The sequence below is a fragment of the Macrobrachium rosenbergii genome, chromosome 48, assembly GCF_040412425.1.
Source record: "Macrobrachium rosenbergii isolate ZJJX-2024 chromosome 48, ASM4041242v1, whole genome shotgun sequence".
NCBI classification, from domain to species: domain Eukaryota; kingdom Metazoa; phylum Arthropoda; class Malacostraca; order Decapoda; family Palaemonidae; genus Macrobrachium; species Macrobrachium rosenbergii.
The window spans coordinates 43,682,572-43,693,186 of NC_089788.1; positions in this window are offsets into that span (position 1 = coordinate 43,682,572).

Here is a 10,615-nt window from a genome sequence, read left to right on the forward strand (position 1 = left end):
ACTACAATGTCAACATTGCAAGAGCCACTAATAGGCGACACATAATGAGAAGCAGCCATTGAGATAGTTCCTGAATAAGGAGTCGCAGGTAGCATATTTTTCAGAATATTATCACTAATGAAATTTTCTGAACTTCCAGTGTCAATTAGGGCATTTACTTTGATTTCCACGCATAAAAATGGGGAAAACGGAATGATTCAGTGTAGATTGAACAGAAGCAAGAGCAGCGGTGAACGAAGAGGCGGCAGAAGTAGGTTTTGATTTACTTAAACACACCTTAGCAAAGTGTCCAAGTTTGTTGCATTTTCGGATAGTTAACTTCCTTTGCAGGGCACTTTTTCTAGGATGACGCCTGTACCCGCAGAAGAAACATTTCTCTTGTAGAGTCAAAGCAACTAAATCATCATCTGGAGCATCGGACCTGGACGGCCTTTTCACAAACAGGGGCATGATCATCATATTCAGGCCCTAGATTTGACGGCGGCTGCAGGAATACATTCGTCGGAAGGAATTCCATAAGACTGCGAATCCTTGAAAGCGAGTTCCAGAGCTCTGGCTTGGTCAGCAGCAGCAGATAACGTAAGCGTTTTATTTTCAAGTAATCTCGTGCGAATATGTTGAGAGGAAATCCCAGCAATAAAAGTCATCACGAATACTTTCATCTCTATATACCTCTGAAGAAACGTCCTTGAAGTTGCAGTCAATTCTAAGTTTGTGCAGAGCACGTAAATACTTGTCTATTTTGCTTCTCCTGACATCTGTCGACGAGTGGCAAGACGATGTCGAGGAACAATTTCGTTCGCAGGCTGTAAGAAAACTTTATTCAGTTTTGCGATGGCGTCATCGCAAGTAGAGCAATCAGATATAAGCTCAAAGTTCTCAGGCGATAATGCATTTGGGTAAGCATACCAAGATAAACGTCGTTAGTTCCTTCAGTAGCATTTTTGTATCGGGAAAAGATGAACAGCCAATGCTTGAAAACTCGAGCAGCATCTGGGGACGTAGGCAGAATATCGAGACGTTCTGGCCGAAGAGCGCGTTCCATTCTGCAGCCAATATGACTTGAAATTCAAACCCAAAGTTGTCTTAGCTGAATAAATTGTAACGAAAACCTCAATGCATCTTCAAGGTTTTATTCAGCTAAGATCCCGCACAGAGAGTTACAGCAGTCAACAGAGTAAGATACACTGGGATTGTCAAAAGTAAACAAATACAACACGGACAGAGAAAACAACTGTTACTAACAACAGAATGCAGATAAACATTCAAACAGGTCATTATGGCAAATGCCAATTTACCACACACACACACACACACACATTTATATATATATATATATATATATATATATATATATATATATATATATATATATATATATATATATATATATATATATATATATATATATGTATATATATATATATATATATATATAGATTAGTGTGAGGAGTTGGGAGTCAATCCATACTTAAAATCATCAATGAAGGGCAGAAGACACACAGATATACAAGCTGACTTTATTCCAACGTTTCGTAATTATCGGATTAATTACATCATCAGGGCTGTTAAAATAAGAAATAAAATTCTTTGTAAAATCGTAAAGCTAAAAATAAAGGCTAAAATTATTCATACAAAATTTTCACAAATGTACACAAACATTAAAATTAGAGAACAAAAGTTTTAAAAATCATTACATTAAAATGAAGTTAACAGAATATGCAGTAAACTGAAATTGAAAACTATGTGTGAAAGGGGGGTTACAGAACAAAAGATTAACGACCGACCTAGAGGAGTGACAGCTTTAAACTAAACATAAACATAAATAGAAAGAACACAAGTCAGGATAAATATAGAGGAGAGGAGGACGTGTGAGAGTGTTTAACGACGGAACAAGTTGTTTGATGAAAAGTGATTCCAGGATAACAAGGTCTTGAGGGTTGGTGGTATGACCCAAAATGTAGAAGTCTTTATTATCAATGTGTGTTTTACAAATTTTTGAGTGATTTCTGATGTTGGAATGTTCTGGGTTTGAAATTCTGCTACCTGTGTACGGAAGCTTACGCCACGATGAGAATCGATACGCACCTTAAGGAGTCTACTGGTGGATCCCATAGGTCCCTGTTTGACATTCAGGGCAAGTATATTTATAAATGACACCAGATGACATATAAGGTGATAACCGATCTTTGGTTTTAAAGAGTGAACCAATGGTGAAAGGGTTCTTAGGGATTAAAGTGACATCAATGGCATAAAAATGATCCTGAATAATTTGAGTGAACTTTTTGTGGAACTTGGGGGCATGAGTAAATGGAAAGCTTGCGTAAAATTTCATTTTTTGGACGGTTAAAACTGCTGGTTTTGTAATGAAATGTTTGTTCAGAAGTTTATGTAATTTCCTATACACCAGCTTTGCAGGGAAACAGTTATTATTAAAAAGTCAATTAAAAAGAAATTTCCTTATGAAAAAGGCTCCAGTTCGACGTAAGGACGAGTGCCCTGTGGAGAAGGGTAGAAACAGAGTTGGATTTAAAATTATCGAAACAAGAGCTATAAAAAAGTTGGTACCAAGTCCAGTAAAAGTCTTCTTCCTAAAAACCGTGGTATTAAAACTATCGTGTTCTCTCTCTCTCTCTCTCTCTCTCTCTCTCTCTCTCTCTCTCTCTCTCTCTCTCTCTCTCTCTCTCTCTATATATATATATATATATATATATATATATATATATATATATATATATATATATATATATATATATATATATATATATATATATATATATATATATATATATATATATATATATATATATATATATATATATATATATATATATATATAATCTAATGTGTGTCAGCTTTTTGCCAGATACGTATGTACAGTTACCATAATTACCACAATTGCCCTCTAAATTTCTCGAATTCTTCCCAATTTTTGGAGATGCTTGTCACTACAAAGCCCTAGACCCAAGTGCAAGGATATGAAGCGATCTGGTGTTCGTAGCAGGACTTCAACCTGCAGAATTCGTAGCAGGATTCGAACTTATAGGAAGCAGGATTTGAACGAGTTCAAGTTACTGAGCTGATCACGAGAAGGATAAATGTTGATTGCCGCTAATTTATACATATATACCTCTCGAATTTAGATACGTTTATTAGAGGTGGAATAGATGCATCCTTACCATCGTACCCAAGCGGGCATTTGTTTTTATTGCTTTCTCGTCTTAAATATACACAGATTCTACTGGTCACTTTTTGCCAGATGTATATGCAATTGTAATAGCGACAGTAACCTCTTCACTTCTCGAATCCTTTACACTTGTCACTAAAACCCTTAGATCTAAATGCAAAAATATGAGGTCATATAAAATATGTAGCTAAAATTCTAGCTACTTGTCATGCCAACCGGCTGTCATTGTGGAGGTGGGTTGATATCGATTCAAAGTACAAAAACCTCACTCTGTATCAGCTTATTACCTCTCTTGACAACCGGATGATTACTGGTTATCGTCCCTGGCGTCGTCAGTTCACAGCTGGGCGTTCGAATCTTCGAGGTAGAGCAGGTGGGTATTAAATGACATTTGTACCATGTATATATATATATATATATATATATATATATATATATATATATATATATATATATACATACAGTATATATATATATATATGTATGTGTGTGTATATATATACATATCTGTTTATGTATGTATGTATATAAATGTGTGTGTGTGCATATAACGCAAACCTAGAAAGTTTCATATATCTGCAAGACATCAGTATTTAAACTCCTCAAGATTAAATATCTTCTATCTCAACATATGTTCAGGGAACAGATTTAGACATATGGACAAAAGAAGTATGTTCTTTCTTTATACATAGGTACATATATATACATACATACATATAAAGCTAGACTGGTAAAAACAGACACATCTAGAGCAATTGTTACCTAAACAATAATAAAATAAACACAGAGTAAGTCCGACGTCAAAATATTACATTCACAAAGCTCACAGTCCCAGCCAAAATGAAATGTCAAGACTCTTCAAAAAGCGTGACCTATGTGAAAAACAAATCAGCACAAACACACTTTCACTCCTACAGAGTTCCCTGGGAGCGAATCGAACCAATTATGAACTCACTCAAAACAGTAGTAAACAAGCAAAAAATGCGCCGAAGTTTCTTCGGCGCGATCGAGTTTTCTGTACAGCGTATGATCAAGGCCACCGAAAATAGATCTATCTTTCGGTGGTCTCGGTATAATGCTGTATGAGCTGCTGCCCATGAAACTTTAACCACGGCTAGGTGGTGGCCTATCCTATACCGTTGCCACAAGCATGATTATGGCTAACTTTAACCTTATATAAATAAAATAAACGCGACTGAGGCTAGCTGGCTGCAATTTGGTATGTTTGGTGATTGGAGGTTGGATGATCACCAGCCCTCTAGCTTCAGTAGTTTTTAAGATCTAAGGGCGGACAGAAAAAGTGCGGACAGAAAAAAGTGCGGACAGAAAAAGTGCGGACCGACAGACAAAGTCACAATAATAGTTTTCTTTTCAGAAAACTAAAAATAAAAAAATAATAAATAAATAACTGGATAGAGGAAATGAAACGTGGGCATGACTGGAAGAGAGTGTGGGGATGACAATTAAGAAAAGCGATAGAAAGAGAGGGTAAGGGAGAAGGAGGATTAGAAGAATCACGCTAAGGACATAGGGTAATGAAGGGTGGGGGGAGGGGAAGGGGGGTAGCAAAGCAAGAATAGTGATGGTTACAAGAACGAGGGGTGAGAGGAAAGAGGAGAAAAAGCAGTGGAAGATATGGGATGAAGATGTTCACGGGGAGAGGTGATGATAAAAAAGAATATTATTGCTATTATTTTTAATAATAATAATAATAATAATAATAATAATAATAATAATAATAATAATAAGAAGAAGAAGAAGAAGAAGAAGAAGAAGAACAAGAAGAAGAAGAAGAAGAATTAGCATTATTATTATTATTATTATTACACATATATTATTGTTTCAGTTGTTGTGCTGGAATGTAATGGTTAAGATTTAGTGAATTGATTTATACGGAGTTTATCATTCTTTCTAATATTCGTTTTCTCCCTGCACAATATTAGTCAATAATTGTCCATTTCGATGGATGAACAGCGCATAATCCACAGAAGAGTCTGTTTCAAAGATTACAGCAGGTTACCAAAACCCGTTGTAATTCGGCAGATTTTCCTGCTGGAATTTTCGGTGCCATCAGAAAATCTACGGAGGTATCCCGAACGTTTCAGCAACCTGCTGTATAATGCTTTAAAATGAAGAATTTCTGCTGTAAGAAATACGCTGTTTCATCCATCGAAATATGAACATTGGACAATTATTGACTAATATTAATGTGCAGGAAAAGCGAATTATTAGAAGAACTGAGAAAACTCAGTATAAAATCAATTCGCAAAATGCAGCCATTTTATTCAACAAAACTTGCCTGAAAGAGGGTCTTCTTCTTCTTATTATTATTATTATTATTATTATTATTATTATTATTATTATTATTATTATTATTATTATTAATCCCTATGTCACTCATTCGCACAGGATAAATGTTAGTCAATTTTTTAAACACTTCAGCATTCGCACTAAGCAATGTTACAACTCCTCTCGCTTTCTGTTTTTTATGCGAATTCATTTGTTGTTACACGTTTGAAAAAAACCATCATTTGGACTGTGACACTTCGGGCTGGAATTCATATTATATGGATGCGGTTTTGATAGCGTTGTCACAAATGACGGTATTGTACATATGACATTAACGGTAAGGTGCACATTTTTGGTTAATTACAAAGCATGCTTATTTAGACACGCGGACATATATACATACATACATATATTACACATATATATATATATATATATATATATATATATATATATATATATATATACACACACACAAACACACACACACACACATATATATTTATATATATATGCATACACACACACATACTCAATCTTGCGTTTACCGCTAATCAACACGATTGGCTCCAAATAATTTAACAACACTAATCTTGGCATTCCTTCAAACACGAAATGAAGAAGCTATCTAATCCGGCCCGAAACGGTCTTATGTTTATGACCGAATGAATATTCACAGCGGCAATGACAACAGTCCTTGTTGCAGGGCAAAGTAAGGACCGCATTTGCATGACAACCCCAGGTGTAGAAGGGCCACAGTTCGGAGACCGACTCGTTTGGGAGGAAAATTAATTTCTCTCTGCAGAGAAAAAAATATTTGTTTGAGGTTGAGAATGACGTTTGGAAATGGCTTGTTGCCGATGCGCTTTGCTCATTTGAATATACAATATCCTTTGGGAAATGTAATGCCGTTCGTTTTCTTAATTCAACAGAAGACGCGAAGACTATTTTTTTTATCGGGTCGTCTCAATATTCATCAACTCTCAAGAGAGAATATTGTTTTTACTTATTTCAGATTCACCTCATTTTTTTTCCTGGCTGAGTATAGTTGATCAAGTAAAAGTCATTTGTTTCTTTATGGTTCATTTCAGTCCATACAGTATTTTGACGACAGTAGTATTATAATAGCTGAAACTTAGAATTTTCGGAAATACTCGCACAGAAAATAGAAATTAATTAATATATGGCTGTTTCAAAAGATGAAACGTTCTGCAAAACAGGAAGTGAGGAAATTAGCTTCATTGTAATTATTATAATATTTGGTTTTATTAAACACTATTAAGAAATTAACAGTCGAAACCATTTATTATTTATGGCTGCTCTCAAAAGATTAAACTGTCTACGAAAACAGGAAGCGAGGAAATTAGTTCCCTGTAATTATGAGAATGTTCGGTATTATTCAACAATAACATCAGCAAACATTCATACTAAACAAGCAATATTCCACAAAATGAAAAATAATAATAATAATAATAATAATAATAATAATAATATAAAAAGCGAAAAATTTGAAAAAATATAACAAATGAATAATAACAAAAACACATAACAAATACACGCGAACTAACGCAAACCCAAACATAAAATCACAACGCGGTTTTGAGGAAATGCGGTGAGGAGAACAGCATTTCAAACGCATTTGTTCTCGCGATTCGCGTATTCCTAATTATGATAATTAACATGATTTCCCGGCCGCCGCTCCTGGCAGTGTCTGGATTTACGCGCGTGACCCCCGTCCGCGCATGCGCTGATTAGTCACTTCCACTCGCCCTCATTCGACAGATTTTTCTGTATCGTTTGGGCGGATCTCTACACTCACGCTCGCAGACGGGTTCCTTTCGCCACGCACCTCTCTCACAATGAAATTGGGTTGGATTTTCAGTGCTTAATATAATATTTATTCATGACTAAATTATCTATTATTAATAGATAGTTCCACCAGTTTAGCATACCAATTCAATGCCTATTTACATCAAGGTTTCATGGACTGTGATTTGTTTTCGAATTTTCGACATTCTTTGCTTATTTGCTCCATGGGAAGATCTTACGCTGACTTCATATATATATATATATATATATATATATATATATATATATATATATATATATATATATATATATGTGTGTGTGTGTGTGTGTGTGTGTGTGTATGTGTGTGTGTGTAGATTTGAACTTCAAAACACTCTTAGAACAATAATAATAATAACGGTCTTAACATCATAACTAAAGAAAGACTATTATATTTTGGTCATTGACAAACCCTTGACAAGTGACCTCCATATAATCATGTTTCAATACAAAGCTAAACTTATTCCAGTAGAAATGCTTGACTCTCTTTCGGCCTCTCGTGTAAACAGCTACCTTTATTTTTACAATACTGGCTAATAGACATTTATACATAGCTAATGGTGTGAAATTCCTGGAATCATGGGAGTACACGAATCTATATTCAGCCTAAAGGTATAGGTATGAGGATCTAATTGTCGTTACTTACTGTCTATAAATTCAGCAACAGACAGCAGAAAGGGTTTTGACTACATCGAGCAAAACCAAAATGAAATGAGCTCTCTGGTGGGGTTGTTTGGGTCCTCTCCACGTGTGTTTAATCTCCGCATAACTGCCAAATCTGTAACAACAACAGAGAGATAAAACCATTTCTCCCATTACAGATATCAAATGTCATCTTTTTCGTTACGCAGAATTCTAAGTTAATTACATAGATTCATGACTGATAAAGTTTTTTTTATGTAATAACAAGAAACGGAATCAGATTTTCTGTTAACATGGTACCTCATTTTGGCGCTGTTGCCAATAATACTTCAAACAGCTCCACGTGCGTTGAAATCCACGAATAAGCAGCTTAAGGCTGCCTCCATTGGGCACTTTCACTGGTCACGGTATGTTTGGGGGCATTGCCCCTTTCTACAGTTATCTTGATTTAATATCACAGGCAAAGAATAAAATATTAAGCAAGCAAAACAGAAATAAAGCATAACATAGAGTAAGTTGGACGAGTGAGAAAATAAACAATCGTATGCAAACAGATAATAATGATAAATGTACATCTACAAGTACTGACAAAATAGTTAAGATTAAGGTGGCCTTGTGCCAGCACGGGATCTTAGAGAGAGCGCCAATTCATTATACAAACAGCTTAACCCTGCAGTTACTTAGATGTAAATATTGCGTATATATTATCATATATATATATATATATATATATATATATATATATATATATATATATATATATATATATATATATATATATATATATATATATATATATATATATATATATTAATTTTATCACATACACAATTGATCTCTACATTAGCAGAATTAGTAACAAGCTTTCTAGGACACACAGTCCTTACTATCAAGTATCCATACAGTGACCAGACGCGTAGTCCAACTGTATTTATATCTGTGTGCTGGGTACTTTAAACCTATAATTGCCTTCCTCCTCCTGTGTGACACACACCCCGCCCCCTTCGTGACTTTGTCCTTTCTCTGCCCGCATCTTCATCCAGGTGTTCGTTTCTCGTGCGTCCTCTTGCGTTTTTCTTTTGTTTCCTTGCTTCTGTGAAGTGTACAATTTTCCTTGATATGCTGTCTTCGAAGCCAGTTCCGGTGTTCTCTACCATTGTGTTATTAGCACATTTTATGAAAGTGTTCTCTATAAAAAAACTCTGATCAAGTAATGTGCTTAACAGCACAGTGAAAAAATTCCTTAAAGATAAAAAGAACTAATAGTCAGTAAAATTTCCCTACGTTACCTTTACTTGTACAGATTTGTAAAAAAACAAAGAAAATAATCTATGCAGTCTATGATCAGTACTGTTGCCCAATATCATATAAACTTTTGAATATATTACCAAGCTCTTGTTCCGTTACTTGGAACTATCTCCGATTCTCATGTATTGTCTAAATTTAGTTGATAAATTAAACAAAATCACTTTTTGCCCACTGATAGATTCGTTAGTTTTGATGTTTGTTCTCTTTTACTAAAGTCCCTATAGATTCTATTTTAGAGTATCTTGGTAATGAACTAATCCATCATGAATTACCCTACCTGTAAGTCATGTTATTTCACTTACTGGGTTGTGCATTTGTGATTGTAAGTTTATATTCAATGGCGAATTTGGCCAAAAAAATATTTGGTATGGCAATGGGCAACCCTTTATTTCACTCTCTCAAACTTGTATATGGAATTCTTTGAAAAACGATATTCACCTAATATCATTTAAACTCCTTTAAAGTGGTATAGATATGTTGACGATATTTTAGCTGTTTTGCCTGCTGGTATTGATGTAAATGATTTACTCTCTAATTTGAATAACCAGGTACCATCCACTAGGTTAACATTAGGATTATAAAAGACCAATTGCCTCCCTTTCTTAGATGTTTTAATACATAGAGAACCATTTCAATGCAAATTCAGTATTTATAGAAACCAACCAACAACTTATGTCCATTTTTATTCAGGCATCACCTTAACATCAAATATAAATTTTTCCTTCTATGTTTTAGCTTTGCGCATTGTCAGTCCCCAGTATTTGGTTTTGAATACATAAGAAAAATAGGGACGGATTTATCATCCTTCCACATATGCTAGATATTTGTTATAATAAAGCCCACAAAAGTTTTTTAGTGAAAGTAACATGGAGAAAAACCTCTAAGAACATTCTTAGCTTGCCTTATCTTAGTGGTTTTGAAAACATAAAATCATTGTTAAAATCTTTTTAATGTCAACTTCGTTTTTCCTATAATAACACACTAAAAGGAATGTTGCTGTAAAAATAGCCCTAAAGAAAACAACATAATATATAAAATTCCATGTTTGGACTGCCCTTTTTTATATTGGCCAATCTAGCAAAGATTTAGATTGTATGTATTCAGTCAAAACTGGCAACATATCATTCATTCATTTAAGTGCAAACTCTCACAGGATAAAATTGGATTGAAAGTTCAGTGATTGCCAGATCGAAAGATTTCTCTTCAAGAAATCTTTTGGAGTCTGCTATTATACAACTTACTTCCAGCTGTAATTTTAACCTTAGCCCTGGCATGTTTATTTGGACCTGTATTAGAAAAATGTTCAAGAATGAGCTAAAAAGATAAAATCACTGACTAATT